Source organism: Oncorhynchus nerka, linkage group LG18 (assembly GCF_034236695.1).
Source record: "Oncorhynchus nerka isolate Pitt River linkage group LG18, Oner_Uvic_2.0, whole genome shotgun sequence".
NCBI lineage: Eukaryota > Metazoa > Chordata > Actinopteri > Salmoniformes > Salmonidae > Oncorhynchus > Oncorhynchus nerka.
The window spans coordinates 78508311-78515978 of NC_088413.1; the positions used below are offsets into that span (position 1 = coordinate 78508311).

Genomic DNA, 7668 nt, shown 5'->3' on the forward strand with positions numbered 1-7668 from the left:
GAACTTTCCCTCTGATGAAGAGGAAGACTACAATGCCAATTTAAGTCCAAGACTACAATGCCGGAAAACGTTAGAGGATAAATGGATACGTCAGTGTCGTGGCAGTTACTCAAGACCCAACCTAAGAAAGTTTACGAGATATTGGAAAGATCCATACGTCAAGTGCAAGGAGATCGGTGTAGATTTCAATGTTGGATCTGGAGCGAAACAGAAACTGAATTTGCATTTACTGACAGTTGGTATAATGCTTGAGGTGTCAGAATATGCTAGAATCATTAATAGATCTCGCCCTCATGTTATCTTTGATATTCTAGATTACAACTTTGTTCTTGGTGTACAAAATGAACAACAATATGACTTTTCATACAGGGTAGAAAAGAAATTAAAAGAAATGCTGAAGATGTATTCTAAGAGAACACCTGAGTGGTTAACAGAGGTCTTTGACCTTCCTGATCCAAAGACAGTTACAGTTTTGAAATACTCCTTTAAATGGGCACAGTTCTATTTGCAAAACAGCTTGTCAAATCCTACACCTTTTGACGTTTGCATAAAGGAGGAGCCTGTTGTGGGCCTGATCTCTCCTCTGCATGTGAAGACTGAGAGCTTCTCCACTGAGACAGATGTGACACGGTGTGCTGATGAGACGGCAATCCTTGGCCCTGAAAATGGACGTAATGATACCTGCACAAGGTATGAGCCTTATATGGGCATCGTCCGTCCTAAACATGTCCAGACGGAAACCTTCCCAACTCAGACAGATATAAAAATGGATCAATCCTTCATGATGCCCACTGTAGAAGAAGCATTGAGGGAACTCTACCCAATCTGTAAGGGAAAAGGACTTGACCTTGTTGTGAAATCAAAATATGGGAAAAATAAGAAACTTGACTTGCATCTATTGACCAGAGATGTAATGTTTGAATTGGCTGATTTTGCCTCACAAGTGTGTGGAAATCGGAAGCAGGTTGTGTGTGAGTTTCTCGAGCATAATTTTGATTTGGATTTAAAAAGTGGGAAAACTGAGCTGGCCGAAGATATTATGAGAAGGTTAAGAGCAGTTTTACGGCGCAAGACAGATAAAAAACGTACATGGAGATTGGGACTTGAAAATGAAGCTTTCTTAAAGAAGTCACGCAAACGAAAGAACCCTGCGGAGATGTCCACTAACCAGAAGGTCACTACAGCATCACTTGAGCCGAAATACCAAATGAAAGAAGTATCAAAAAGGAGGAGATTGAATTTAATGAGGAAGAAGAAAGACATGGACATGTTAGTAACCAAGGAGACCGAGGGAGGCCATTTCTCTGAAGTAGTACCAATAGAACCTCGTCTTGTCAAAATAGAGAGAATCTCTGATGAGACTGACCTTGCACTTTGTACTGACGAAACAAAGCAAATTGACGTTAGCAACTTGGACCAATCAAATGTGACGTCTCACACCAAAAATATGGTGAAAGCCAAAGCGTGCTACCCACTCTGTGAGGAAATAGGTCTGGACCTTGATGTCACATCCAAACCATCTAAAAAGAAGCTGGAATTGAACTTACTGACAAACGGTGTAATATTTGAGGTGCATAAATATGCAGGGATGAAATCCCATCATAAAAAAAAAAAAAGTGGGCGCATTCTCATTGATATTCTAAAATACAATTTTGATTTTAGTTTGCAAAATCAGAGACGTAATCTATTTCCACTGCATATTTGCTGTAAAGTGAAACGAATGGTTCAGAAACACAAATCTGAGCTCGTGAGAAAAAGAGAAATCTCAAAAGAGGTGTTCATAATACCGAGTGTGTTTAAAAGCCAAGCAAAAACAAATGTGCTTTCAGATTATTTTCCTGAAAAAAATATGGAACAAAACGCAAGGCTGGTTTATCCTCATCATGGTAAAGACACTATCTCTGTGGAGACAGCTGAAACAGTCTCCACTGATGAAGCAGCGATGCTTGACCGGGATAATGGACCTGCTGACATCTGCATAAAGGAGGAGGAGGAGTCAGATCTTCACTCTGAGGTCAAACTGGTTTATTTCTGCAAAGACCAAGATACCGTCAGAACATCTGAAGAGCATTTGATCAAAGATGGATCATGGCATGAATCAACACCCAGTAATATTCTGACTGGAAATGTATTCAGCCTTCCACAGTCACCACTACCAGCTGCAGAAAGTGGTCCTTTCGGGAAGTAAAACCGAGCCAACTTCACAGATATAACCAGACGGTCCAATGCAGAATCACTCGAGACAAAATACCATAGACTTGACAGAAGTAACCAGGGAAAAAGGGATTTAATGAGGATAAATACATGTTTATAGCCAAGAAGGAAAAGAAAGTTGTCAGACAAGTAGAACCTCATTGAGATGAGATGGATCTGCCAGGGGGAAAAAAGCACTTCCTTTACTTCCTGACTCTCAGGGGGATACAAGATGGAAGGAAAAGTCTGATCTGCTCGCTGTGAAACGCCAGTTTCTCATTTGCCTGAAAAAAATGAGAAAAAAGATTGATATTGTTATATGTGATGAAGTGCAACACGAGGTGGATTCTTACCGAACTTTCAAAATGCTTTGTAGTCGAGACTGGTTCTGAGAAGAAATGCTAAATCCTTGCTGGATACAGATCAGGGGGCTATTGAAAATCTGCAAAAGTCAAATTCCCTCAGTTCAAGAAGACGACTCGTACCTGGGAATGGCTCTGGACTAATTACAAAAAATCACTGCAGAAAGCAGACACAACAAGAGTTTTGCCAAAAGGAAGAAGGGCTGTTGATCACTTGTGTGGTAGAGAGAAACACCCAGAATCAGTCTGGACAGGATGGAGTTTCAGTCTGGACAGGATGGAGTTTTAGTCTGGACAGGATGGAGTTTTAGTCTGGACAGGATGTAGTTTTAGTCTGGACAGGATGGAGTTTTAGTCTGGAAAGGATGGAGCTTCAGTCTGGCTGGACAGGATGGAGTTTTAGTCTGGACAGGATGGAGTTTTAGTCTGGACAGGATGGAGCTTCAGTCTGGACAGGATGGAGCCTAACTGTGGAAAAACAGAAACTGACTGATACACACATTACAATGACAAATCAATGACCAGATTGGCAACCAGCTCCAGCTACTCAGCATCACTCTGACTATTTGTGCTGGTTGTTTTCTGTCTCAGCTGAAGGGAGGACATTGTGTTTTAAAGTATTTTCTTTCTGTCCTGAAGTAGGTCTACCTGCTTAATACATACAGACTTTCATATAGGTAAAGCAAAGGCACGCTATGACTTAACTCTACCTTCATATATTGGGCTGCCTTTATCACAATAGTTTCACAGTTTAAAAACGTGTGTTTTCAAATGACTGTATGCTACATTGATCTTTGGATCACACTTGGAATGCGAAAGGTTCCGAATGTTAGTTTTAGGTCTCCCTGAAGTCCGTAGACTTCCACTCTATTAGTCACCCTAGAACACAGTCAACGAGCCTAACGGAGAGGTGTATTCATCAGGGATATACTGTAGCTAAATGTTTAATGGAGGGCTACGCGAGCGTTTCTTGGACCATTTCAGAAATTGGTACACAAGAAGGAGGAGCACTAGTCTTTTTAGGATTAAGTGAAAATAGGGAGACAATATATTTGTATTAAGGGTTTAGTCTTTGAATCGTGGATTTGTGCAGATTCCCTTGGCCTTCCTTCCTGTTTAACCTTTGATGTCTGGTCTTGCTGTAGAGACTGAATACAGCAGGATTATTGCTAGACTTTTTTTGTTTTCTTAACTATTTTACGACGTATTCATTGACGAAACGAACTCCACTACAAATACAAGCCTCTATAGAAGAACCTCTGATCCTTTTTTTGTTAGAAATAAAAAGACAAAGATGTTTTATTTTCTAAGAGTATGTAGTAGTAGCATTAGTGAAATAACCTACTATGATGGATCAAATTATTATTATTTTTATCAGTGGGCTATTTTTTTTTTTTTTCCTTTTTTTGTGGAAAGATTTAGAGACTGTATCCAGACCTGCCTTACTGTTACCAATATGTTCCTTTTTTGAACAGGGAGTTATTCTACCGTAAACTAAGATTCTTTTTACGTATTTTTTATTTTTTTAAGGATACTTCCACTGACATTCTTAGAGCTGTCATTTTATTGTGAGGAACTGCAGTTCGATCGGAATAGTTTTTCTGTTTTCGTCCTCTGTTTTGTGAGTGACCCTCTCACTCAGTCAACTCGTCTCAGGGCACAAGTCTCCTCTTCTCCAGACACCGCGTGTGAATCAGACTCCGTAGCTAGTTGTGACACGTGAGCCTCTGGATGAAAAGGTATGCAAGTCATTTGTTTTTTTTTTATGAGGGGGGGGGGGTTAAATTATGATAACATTTTAAGAATTCATAGAATCTGACTGGTGCCAATAGCATTCAGGTCAACACTTAAAGGAATGTGAATTAGCTGTAATTGCTTGGTCTGATATCTTCATACATGTGTTTGTGTTTCCAGCAGAGTATCCCTAAAGCAGCGTGGTCCTATCAGCCCCTCATGTTGGACTAAACACTTTCAACTCTACACAAGTGAAAACCCCAAATCCCTAATGGTGTGTTAAATCCCTAAATATTATTTTTAAGAATCAGAATTTTTTTGGACAATTTGTCTGAATTTGTTTTCTTTGGTAATTGGTCTCTTGACTTATCAGATCAGCTTTGAAAAAGATCTGATGTGATTGGTCAAACATTGTGGCTTAGAAGAATAGCTTAATGGGGATGTCAATGTTATCCAATTATTATACTGTATGTGGAGTGGACATCACTGTGATTAACACTGGCACTAAACACTGATTAACACTGGAACTAAACACTGATTAACACTGGAACTAAACACTATGATTAACACTGGCACTAAACACTGTGATTAACACTGGAACTAAACACTGTGATTAACACTGGAACTAAACACTGTGATTAACACTGGAACTAAACACTGTGATTAACACTGGAACTAAACACTGTGATTAACACTGTGATTAACACTGTGATTAACACTGGAACTAAACACTGTGATTAACACTGGAACTAAACACTGTGATTAACACTGTGATTAACACTGGAACTAAACACTATGATTAACACTGATTAACACTGGAACTAAACACTGTGATTACCACTGGAACTAAACACTGTGATTAACACTGTGATTAACACTGTGATTACCACTGGAACTAAACACTGTGATTAACACTGTGATTAACACTGGAACTAAACACTGTGATTAACACTGGCACTAAACACTGTGATTAACACTGGCTCTAATCGCTTTCATTAATACTGTGATTAACATTGGCACTAAACACTGTGATTAACACTGGCACTAAACACTGTGATTAACACTGGCACTAAACACTGTGATTAACACTGGCACTAATCACGCAGTGTAGCCTAGTGGTTAGAGTGTTAGACTAGTAACCGAAAGGTTGCAAGTTCAAATCCCCGAGCTGACAAGGTACAAAATCTGTCGTTCTGCCCCATGAACAAGGCAGTTAACCCACTGTTCCCCGGTAGGCCGTCATTGAAAATAAGAATTTGTTCTTAACCTCTTGCTTCTACTCGGGACGCTTGCGTCCCAACTAGAGCTCTGGAAATGCAAATGCGCTACGCTAAATGCTAATAGTATTAGTTAAAACTCAAACGTTCATTAAAATACACATGCAGGGTATCGAATTAAAGCTACACTCGTTGTGAATCCAGGCAACAAGTCAGATTTTTAAAATGCTTTTCGGCGAAAGCATGAGAAGCTATTATCTGATAGCATGCACCAATACACTACAACACAAAAGACCCGCAGGGGATGTAAACAAAATAATTAGCATATTCGGCACTACACAAACCGCACAATAAAATAGAAAACATTCATTACCTTTCACCATCTTCTTTGTTGGCACTCCTAGATGTCCCATAAACACTATTGGGTCTTTATTTCGATTAAATCGGTGCATATAAAGCCTAGATATCGTTATATGTAGACTGTGTGATAAACGAAAAAAATAGCGTTTCAAAACGTAACGTCATTTTTTTAAATTCAAAAAGTCGACGATAAACTTTCACAAAACACTTCGAAATACTTTTGTAATGCAACTTTAGGTATTAGTAAACGTTAATAAGAAGAAATGCGCTGCCTTGCATGTGTTTGACCAAGAAAAAACTCGTAGGCAAATGACAAGACTCTAGACACCGTGTGGAAGCTGTAGGTACTGCAACCTCAGTCAATTAATTGTGGTTCACCTTTATCAATGGGTTCAAGTAGCGCAGCAATATATTTTTCCATTTTCAGTGATCAGTTTTTCCTGTGCTTTTCGATGTAAATGCCGTTCTGGTAAAGCCACAGCAGTGATTTAACCAGTTTTATAAACGTCTGAGTGTTTTCTATCCACGCAGACTAAGCAAATGCATATACTATATTCCTGGCATGGGCGCTGAAATGTTGCGCGATTTTTAACAGAATGTTCAAAAAAGTAGAGGGTAGAGGCAAGAGGTTAACTGACTTGCCTAGTTAAATAAAGGTAAAAAATATATATATATATAATATTTAACCACCTACGGGAAGTTGATTGCATCATTTCTCCATTTTATTCACAGATCCTCTATTTGCCATACTAGAGGGACATGAAGTCTGACTCCATCCTCAACATGTGGACCTGCCCTGAGGATGTTGGACACCACTGTTACACCTTCAGCCTTCGTTGATTTCCTGTCAGACTGGTTGTTTTTCAACTCCATTCCACGGACGGACTGTCCTGAACTTTTACCAGAACAGGAACACAATGTTCATCAGACTCTCTCCTCACCAGTGGACTGACTACTCAGACTGGTCATCTTTGAACTCAACAGGAACACAATGTTCATCAGACTCCCTCCTCACCAGTGGACTGACTACTGAGACTGGTCATCTTTGAACTCAACAGGAACACAATGTTCATCAGACTCCCTCCTCACCAGTGGACTGACTACTGAGACTGGTCATCTTTGAACTCAACAGGAACACAATGTTCATCAGACTCTACTCAGACTGGTCGTCTTTGAACTCAAGAGGAACACAATGTTCAACAGACTCTACTCAGACTGGTCGTCTTTGAACTCAAGAGGAACACAATGTTCAACAGACTCTACTCAGACTGGTGGTCTTTGAACTCAACAGGAACACAATGTTCATCAGACTCTACTCAGACTGGTCGTCTTTGAACTCAACAGGAACACAATGTTCATCAGACTCTACTCAGACTGGTCGTCTTTGAACTCAAGAGGAACACAATGTTCAACAGACTCCCTCCTCACCAGTGGGACTGACTACTGAGACTGGTTGTGAGGTCACAGGAAATAGAGTCACGTTCACGTTTTGGAAATTCAATGGTCATTAAAAAATAAAATCTGCATTTACACTGTTTGGCATTTTTGTGGTGGAGTTTTTTTTGTGCATCTTAAGAGTGGAAACCCTATGTGATTGGCTCTTTCAACATTTCATCTAGCCTATCAGTGGGTATGTTTTGTCACTTTGCTTTGTTACACCACGATCGTTTGAGTTTTATGTTAATTCTAGTCTGGCAACAGGTTCTCCGGTTTAAATCAAATGAGATCTCCTGGGGCCAGTTTCTCAGACGTAGATAAATCGAAAAAGGGGGTCAAATACAACAAAAAAATGATTTGGGGTG

General features: G+C 39.7%; 1 long non-coding RNA gene across 1 annotated transcript; it reads left to right on the forward strand.

Moving 5' to 3' along the window:
- The first annotated feature begins 2479 nt into the window (after positions 1 to 2479).
- Positions 2480 to 7403, forward strand: LOC135561926 (uncharacterized). The gene is made up of 3 exons (XR_010459808.1): positions 2480 to 4294; positions 4470 to 4563; positions 6599 to 7403. It is a non-coding gene; the product is annotated as an uncharacterized LOC135561926 (long non-coding RNA).
- Positions 7404 to 7668: the final 265 nt, after the last annotated feature.